This window comes from Mastomys coucha, unplaced genomic scaffold (assembly GCF_008632895.1).
Source record: "Mastomys coucha isolate ucsf_1 unplaced genomic scaffold, UCSF_Mcou_1 pScaffold9, whole genome shotgun sequence".
NCBI lineage: Eukaryota > Metazoa > Chordata > Mammalia > Rodentia > Muridae > Mastomys > Mastomys coucha.
In genome coordinates this window covers 99,958,031-99,967,491 of record NW_022196915.1, presented here as the reverse complement: position 1 = coordinate 99,967,491, position 9,461 = coordinate 99,958,031, and the positions used below count along the sequence as shown (strand labels likewise).

Sequence of the window (9,461 nt, the reverse complement as noted above, 5' to 3'; positions counted from 1 at the left end):
TCCTTCAGTCTCTGCTCCATAGTTAATCTCTGCAACTCCTTCTGTGGGTATTTGGTTCCCCCTTTTATAGCCAAAAACTGGGAACAACCTAGATGTCCCTTAACTGAATAATAGATAAAGAAACTATGGTACATTTATACAATGGAGTATTACCCAGCTATTAAAAACAAGGACACCATGAAATTTGCCAGCAAATGGATAGAACTAGAAAAGATAACCCTGAGTGAGTTAACCTAGATCCAGAAAGAAAAATACATTATGTACTCTTTTATACAAGGATATTATCCAGAAAGGATGACCATGCTACAACTCACAGACCCAAAGAAGCTAATTAACAAGGAAGACTCGAGGAGGGGGAGAGAAACATTAATCTCACAAAAAAAGGCAGATAGAATAGACACTGAAATGGATAGGAAGAGAAGACTGGACAGGGATCAGGGTTTGGAGATTCGAACAGGAGGGTGAAGTTGCTGGAAGAATGTAAGGAGAGAGTACTAGGAGAGAAATCTGAGGAGGAGGTGTCTTTGCTGAAGGTGTTTATCAGCTGTAGGACTTCCCTGGTAGAACTTTTGGGGCCACTTATGTATGCTAGCATATCATCTGTGAATATCAATACTTTGACCCCTTCCTTCCCTTGAGTAGTAGAAAATCCCGGGAGTCTACAAGGATTACCCTAGCTAAGAGTCCTAGCAATGTGGGACAAGGAGCTTGAACTGGCCATCTCCTGTCACTAGGAAACACTCCTAATAAAGGTATTGGGATACCAACCCAACTACAAAAGCTTGACCTAAAATTTGTCCTGCCTAAAAAATGTGCCAGAGTAAAGATGGGACAGAAATTGAGGGAGTGGCCAGCCAATGTCTGTTCCAGCTTGAGATCTATATGAAGTGCCGAAACCCACCCCTGACACTGCCAGGAGGACCAGGAACCAGAGGCTAAGTAGCCAGGAGACCTAGGATAGAAACAAACACAACAGGAAAAAAAAATAAAACAGAATGAAATGATTCCTAATGATAGTCTAGGTAGATTAGTGTCTAGCCCAACTGTAACCAGAGAGGCTTTCCCCAAGAACTGATGGAAACAGATGCAGAGACCCACGGCCACAGTTTAGGTGGAGCTTCATAAATCTCTTGAAAGGAAGGAAAGGAAGGATTGTAGGAGCCAGAGGGGTTAAGAACACTACAAGAAAACACACAGAATCAACCAACCTGAACCCATAGGGGCTCACAGAGACTGAACCAACAACCATGAAGCCTGCATGGGACTGACCTAGGCCCTCTGCACATATGTTATGATTGTGTAGTTTGGTCTTCATGTGGGACTCCTAACAGTGGGAGCAGGTGTTGTCTCTGACCCTGATGCCTGCCTTTGTAACCTTTTCCCCCTTCTGGGTCACCTTATCCGAACTTAATAACAAAGGTCCTGGTCTTAATTGGATATGCCCAAGGCTGGTTGATACCCATCAAGGCCAGTGCTTTAGTGAAGAGAAATGGAGGGAGTGGATGGAGATAAGAAATAAGGGAGGGGAATGGGAAAAGACAAGGGATGGGAAACTTTAATTAGGATGTAAAATAAATAAAATTCCAAGAACAAATGGTGTCGATCGCCAGCCTCCTTCGTGATTGTTAGAGGGTCTTCTGGGAAGGCAGTTAGTTATGCTCTAAGAGGAAAATGCTGAGCTTTCTGATTTTCACCAAATTTTACTTTGAGCATAAGTCATCCTGATCTGTCCTGGGATGACAACATTCCTCTACTTGGTTCAACCACAACACAGAAGAAAAGCCTTCATAAAGGAAATTTTAGGCCATTCCATTAGGCAGACAGGCAGTGAAAATATGTGGTGCCCATGATGGCTCATCCCTAAAACAGGCAAGTGAGAAAAGAAGCAACAGGGAACTGTGGAAGACAAACTGGAAAGGACAGGAATTACAGACAAATTTGCAAAAGCAAATCCTGGAGCATAAGCTTTCACATAAACACTGGGGAATGTTGGTGGCTGTTTTCAGCTATCTAGCAAACACCTCTGGATTGGTACCAATACTTCGCACATATTTCCTGGGACCACCTACTCCCCATATTCAACCTATACTTGTAGTTGGTGATAATGACAGAAACTTTTATGAAGAATCAGCTTCCTGAAAATGTGTAATTTGGAAACCAGAGAACGACTTTAGTCCCTTCTTTTGTTAGAAGCTACATAGCTGTATTTCTTTCCAGAAGGTTAATCTGCAGTAGGGAAAATAAACCTAAACCCATGTAGAGGGGTTAGTCCTATGGGCCATGAAGTCAATAAAAAGGAGAAATTGAAAGGAGCGCCAGCATTCATTTCCCTGTGAATCCCGACTGCAGATCGGAGGAGACCAGCTGCCTCAGGTTCCTGGGTCTCTGATCTCCCTTCTGGGACAGAGGATACTTCAAACTATAAAACAAAGTAAATTCACTCTTCCTTAAGTTGTTTTTTATCCCAATAACAAGTAAGTAATACATAAATGTCTTAGTCAGGGTTTCTATTGCTGTAATGAAACACCTTGACCAAAGCAACCTGGGAAGGAAAGAAGAGGGGGGGTATTCAACTTATACTTCCACATCACTGCTAGTTATTGGAAGTCGGAACAGAAATTCAAGCACGGCAGGAACCTGGAGGTAGGAGCTGATGCAGAGTTCAAGGAGGGGTGATGCTTGCTAGCTTGCTCAACTTGTTTTCTTATACAACCCAGGACAACCAACACAGGGATAGCACCAACGATAGTGGACTCCCCGACACACACCACCACCACCACCACCACCACCACCATCAACATCTCAAAGCCACCAGAGAAGAAAAGAAACCTGTATATATCTGTATATACTAGTGTATGTATGTATGTATGTATGTATGTATGTATGTATATGTAGAAGAAAGCAAAACATCTCAGAGACATTGAATCGTTCACTAAAAGTCTCACATCTACTAAATGGAATGGCAAAACTAAGCCATTTCAAAACTATAAATTCTTTTCTCAGCACTATAACATGTGACAAATTGTGATAATATATCTGGTTTTTCCATTTATTTATCACAAAACAACATTTTAGTACTTTGTTGGGCTTATATTTTTTCTCATTATGACTACAAGACGTTTGTACGCATGAGTTAAATGCTAAATATTTAATAACCTGAAGCTTTATTGCACCAAGGAACTTCCAGAAGGAAAACTCAGCTTTGTCTTTTCAGATGGAAGTGCTTAGCTGCTCAGACATACACCCAAGCAGGTGTGCCCCGTGCGACGCACAGCACCTAAAGGAACTCACCCATTCTTCTGCTGTTGGTTTCACTGCCGCGTGAGTCTCACCATGTCCATTCTACTTCCTTTACTTTTTAAGTTGATCAAAACCTTTTTTAACAAAATGACTTTTGTTTGTTTTTTTTTTCTGTGTTTTTTTTTTTTTTTTAAATCCAGAGTAAACTGTGTTCCAACCCTGGGAAGAATGGACTATTAATCTCTCCCTTTTATTGACCTACTTCAGTTTCAGCTCATTAAACACAGACATCTCAATGATCAAAAGAAAACGGGCCAAATGTAACTTGGTCTAACCTTACTGAATAACAGAGCTACTCACAAAACAAATAAATCAGAGCTGGTAATTTAATATTGACAGTCTTCCACATACAGAATCTCCATGTGATGAACAGGACAGCTCAGAGTAATTTTTTTTCCTGTATTTCATTTGATCAATGCAGGCACAGCCTTGCTGTGTTTTCACGTCAACTCTCCTCTCAGATTTCACCCTTTCCTAATGTGTGAAAAGATGGAAAGGCAGAAGAACAGAGACTCTAAGAGCACAGTGGCAGAGATCACTTATATTGCTTATCCAGAATTGTGAAAACTAGGATAAGTTTTACTACAACATTGAAGGAAAAGAAATAGTAATCCAAGCTCCTTATCCTGATGAGTAATAAATATTTAATCATATGGAGCTTGAGAGATGGCTCAATGGTTCAGAGCACTGACTGCTTTTCCAGAGGTCCTGAGCTTAATTCCCAGCAACCACATAGTGGCTCACAACCATCTGTAATGGGATCTGATTCCCTCTTCTGGTGGTGAAGGCAGCTACAGTGTACTCATATACATAAAATAAATAAATATTTTTTTTAAAAAAATGTGATCATGTACTAGGGAATGCTTATTAACTTTTAGATCATGACTACTTTTAAATATATTTAAGTAAAGAGCTGAGACATATCAAAATATTCATGTGCATTTCATTAGCACTAACACAAATTCTTCTTCTAATCCTTAGAGAAATTTCTTTGTGCTTTTTATGTCCAAAACAAATCATGACACTACTTCATATAGGCAGAAATAATTCCCCAAATTTCCGAATATCTGTCAATCATTAGATTAATGGAAAAACTGTGGTCTGGACATGTGTGGGATATATGGCCCATCTTTAAAGAATAAGATGCTGTCATTTGCAGCCATATGGAGGAGTGTTGAGGATGCCATCTTGAATAAAAAAGAGTAAGGGACAAAGAGAGGAAAACTACTTTGATTTTGTAATAACAGCGTGTAAAGGGGTGGACACCACAGGCCCAGCTAATCCAGGATCTGATTAAGGGATACAAAATTATAGTTATAAAGAAATAAGTTTAAGAGATCTGTTGTACAAAGAACTAATAAATACAGTCCTCAGAAAAGACAAAACTGGATTGTAACACGACACTCAATCCTCAGACAGGACTAAACTGGATTGTGTTTTTGCCACCAAGAACAATCCATTGTGAAATTACATGTATCTTATTTAGCTAGATTTAGCCACTTTACAACATGCATACATTAACTGTCTCTCAGCTTTTTCTACCTGCTGTCCTAAACACCACACCAGTGTCTGCATTGACTGTGTTTCCCATTGTGACCAACTGCTTGACACGTAAGGTTTACGGAAGAAAAGACTTCTTTGGGCTCATGGTCTGAGGTGCAGCTCATCATGGCTAGGGAGGCATTGCCACTGCTGCTCAAAGTGTGCCTACAAAGATTAGAAAGCACAGAGATGGATGCTGGTACCTCACCTGTCTTCTTTTCATTCTGTCCAAGATGCCAAGCCATGGAGCCATGCCAGTAGCATCTGAGGTAGGTCTCCACACCTCAATTAACCCAGTCTGGACATACTGAGAGATGTGTCTCCAAGGTGATCCTAATTGCTGTCATCCTAACAACCAATATGTGTGACACAGCACCCTTCAGCAAACAGCTCTTCACCAGGCAGGAGTCACTCTGCAGCTGAGTAATGTGGATGGAAATGTTTGTCTCAGCATGGAGCTAACAGGATGGAAGAAGTAAGGGTGACTCGGTTCACAGTTCCCTGTTAGTCATTTCTTCATGGGGGAAATTCTTTTTGGTCTGTTATTTTTCCATTCTCTTAACATTTCAATAAAGCCCTGTGAGAAGATGCCTTGGCCTACCAATGGTGGCTGTGCAAAGGAACCCTAGACGTTAAATACTTTTCCTTTCCCTGAAGAACAGAAATGGCAGAGGAAACTCTCTTCCAGACATTTTTCTAACTGTTAGAGAAAATAGGTAAAAATTTCTTTAAAATTAAAATGTATGGAGTTGGGTCACTTTACAGAATCTGTCGCAAAATCACACAAGAAAATGTTATCTCCAAGGAAACAATTTACTGGACAACACAGCCAAGCACAGGACAGAGCATAGATAGCTAAACAACATCAATTACCACTTCACTAACTACGTTCTTCATCCTACCAGGATTAATCAATAGAAATTACAACTAAGCACAATGAATAGCGTATTACACAAATATTAATTAAAGCCGGGCAGTGGTGGCGCACGCCTTTAATCCCAGCACTTGGGAGGCAGAGGCAGGCGGATTTCTGAGTTCGAGGCCAGCCTGGTCTACAGAGTGAGTTCCACGACAGCCAGGGCTACACAGAGAAACCCTGTCTTGAAAAAAAATATGTTAATTAAAATTAATTTATTCATCAAAATTTAATATAAATGCTGACCTGACAAAAATCAATTACAGATTATTTTCTCCTGTAGGGCATCAGTATGCTAAAGAACAGAAGTACATTTAACATACATCTCTGTGCTATAAATAATGCTCCATCTCCAAGGTATTCAGTGCCCTCTTCTGGCCTCTTCAGATACACACACACACACACACACATACATATATATGTGTCTCCTTATGTGTGTGTATATATATGTGTGTGTGTGTGTGTGTGTGTGTGTATACACACACACATATATATACATACATACATACATACACATATATACACAAACTATATATATTAATATTATACATGGGAGTATATGCAATATGTTACAGTTGTCATGTGGGTGCTGGGAATTGAACTCAGGACCTCTGGAGGAGCAGCCAGTACTCTCAACCACTGAGTACATCTCTCCAATTCCCCTGACCTAGGGATTTCTAAACCTCTGCAACTTGCAGACATTGGTTAAGTTTGTGGTGTGTGCAAAGCAGCAAGTTGGAAATGGCTAAAAGTACGTTTCTTGAATCTATATTTAAAACAACTACGTGACTATACCTTCCGGGTATGCCCTGCTGGGCTTTGCTGTAACGCTTCTACTCTTTTGTGAAGAAAACTGAGACAAGTGCCCATCTCAGAACCATGCATTCACTGTAAAACTCACAGCACACAGATAGCAGTGTAGTAGATTCAACTCAGTACTCAAGACTTCTTTCTATCATTTAAGAGTCAGAGAGATTGAAAAGATATACCAACATGGTTCTTTTGGCTTAGTTAAATAAAATGTTGCAACTCTTATTTTGTGCCAAGCCCTGGTCTATGCACCAAACAGCACTGAAAACACAAGGTACAGGCTGGAGAGATGGCTAAGTGGTTAAGAGCAATGACTGCTCTTCCAAAGGTCCTGAGTTCAACCCCAAGACAACCACATGGTGGCTCACAACCATTTGTAATGGGATCTGATGCCCTCTTCTGGTGTGTCTGAAGACAGCAAAAATGTACTCACATATAATAAATAAATTTTTTAAAAAAAGAAAGGAAAAGAAAAGAAATGGTACAAGTCAGGTCCAATCTGTTGTATGACTTCCAGGACCCCAAGCCAGAAGCAAATGCAAGGGGAGTGTTCAAATTTCAACACAGTGCCAACCATACATTAAAATAGGCATGGGATCCTTCTGAATGTGGACTCTTGTGTGACAGTGTAGACTGACGACAGACTTATGCCATTGGCCCCAATAGATATGCTTTCTGTTTCCATTATGCAAACATAGTAAAAATTGCAGAGTTGAAAGAAAAAGAGTAGGTAGTAAGTGCCATGTAACAAAAGAAAAGGCAACCTACAGAAACACCAGGTCCAATCAAGTCAGCTATTCAATCTCTGTCTCTCTGTGTCTCTCTGTGTCTCTCTCTGTCTCTCTCTCTCTCTGTCTCTGTCTCTCTGTCTCTCTGTCTGTCTTTGTCTCTGTCTTTCTCTCTGTCTCTGTCTCTGTCTCTGTCTCTCTCTCTGTCTCTCTGTCTCTCTGTCTCTGTCTGTCTCTGTCTTTCTCTCTGTCTCTGTCTCTCTGTCTCTCTGTCTGTCTTTGTCTCTCTCTCTCTCTCTCTCTCTCTCTCTCTCTCTCTCTCTCTCTCTTTCTCTCCTCTGCTCCTCTCCCTCACCTATGTTAGTTCCCATTCAAACTAACTACTGTTGTGGCTTAGCTGAAGAGATCCATGACCAAAGTTACAGATACCTAGTCAGAAATGTAGATAATCTATATTATATATACAAAATTGGGCAACAACCCCACATTCCAGAAGTTCTTGATTAGGTCCAAACAGGCAGATATAACACAGGATGTGAGCATAGATGTGCCTCTTAAACCTCCAAATCACACATCCTGAAGCCATGGGGTGGGGGCGGCTGCGGGGGGCTGGAACCTGGTCTCTTCGCCTTGGTTTGTGAAGTGTGTAGTCTTCAGTGTCTGCCCACAACCACCTAAACTTTCTCCAAAGAGTCTCAAGTCGGGCTAGAGAGATGGCTCAGTAATTAACAGCACTGACTCTTCTTCTAGAGGTCCTGAGTTCAAATCCTAGCAACCACATGGTGGCTCACAGCTATCTGTAATGAGATCTAATGCTCTCTTCTGGGGTGTCTGAAGACAGCTACAGTGTAATTACACATAATATAATAAATAAATCTTTAAAACAACAACAACAACAACAACAACAACAACAACCTCAAGTCAACTAGGCTGCTGAAGCCTGCACTGGAGCTGCTTCAGCCAGAAACCCAAGTAAATCTCTAGTCTCTGCAACTTGGTTGTCTCAGGTTTTTTACATTTTTGTAGTCATGGAAAGCTGACTAACACCTTCTACAAACTTTGCTACAATGTGTCTATGTAGGGTAGATAAGCACCCATTAATATTAGTTACATAGTAACTATCTGATAGCTGCTTTTTAAATAAATCCCTTAACCATCCTCTAAGAGAAGGAATATCTATGTGAATAAGTCATCGTCTTCCCTCCCCACTGAGGAAAATGAAATAAAAGGCCTTTTAAAGATGTGCCCACTAATGACCCCTTCCCTGAACAAAGTAACCAAGAGCGAAGGGCACCTTCACGACTACTTAGGAAAGAAAACCGGAACCCGGGCAGATCTGTAATTCTAATCACATTTGCGCCTTCTCTCCCTTTTGCATTTCTCATCCAAACATTCTGTGGAACTCAATGGGCTTAGAGGAACTGGAGCAGTTCTTAGAACAAAGGTGGAGGGAAACGGGGGACTGCTGAGAAGTCTGTCCGCACCATTTTAATAATTGCTAATTCGGATACTTTAAAAAGTGCATGAGTTTTTAAAAACTGCACTATTTGTATTCTCATGTGAAAAGGACTAGTTACTTATATATTAAGTATAAACTGTCCTGAGACTGGTGTAATTTTAGAAAACTAGGTAGCCACTTACTGATTTTATCATGTTAACTATTATAGTTATAAAAAACAACTAGATTATGTAAGTATAAGAATAAGGAAAATATTTATTAAGCATAAGTTATATGTGACTTATGAGATTTGGATAGGAAATCAAGAATGGAATTTTTTAAAGCAGGGAAATAAGATGAATCAATGTGAAAACATGTTAAGGTTTTACTGAATTATTCAAGTCAATGGATGACACAGACAAATGTCAGTATTATATTAAATTTGTACATGAGTGATTCTGTTGGGTTAGGCAAAATAAGCATAACACTTATTATGACTAGATCTTAGTGAAAATATCCAAGGAATTTAGCACTTCTTTCAGGAGAACTTCTTTCAGACTACTGATGTCTATGTCTGTAAGAGTCCCCTGCCGCTTTAGTGGGAGCCACTCTGGTTTCTCATTACCTCAAGCTACAAGTGAGAAAAAAGGTACTTTTCCTAACCCTCAAAGCCTGGAAGCCTCAGGGAGTTTAGAGGTCTGGAGGGCTGGGTGGTGGTGGGTGGTGG

The 9,461-nt window shown here is 40.4% G+C and overlaps 1 protein-coding gene across 4 annotated transcripts in view; it reads right to left on the bottom strand.

Annotated features, from left to right (window-relative positions):
• The window catches only part of Gpc5 (glypican 5), a 1,368,055-nt gene that overhangs the window by 1,355,472 nt on the left and 3,122 nt on the right, over positions 1–9,461 (bottom strand). The window lies entirely within an intron of this gene.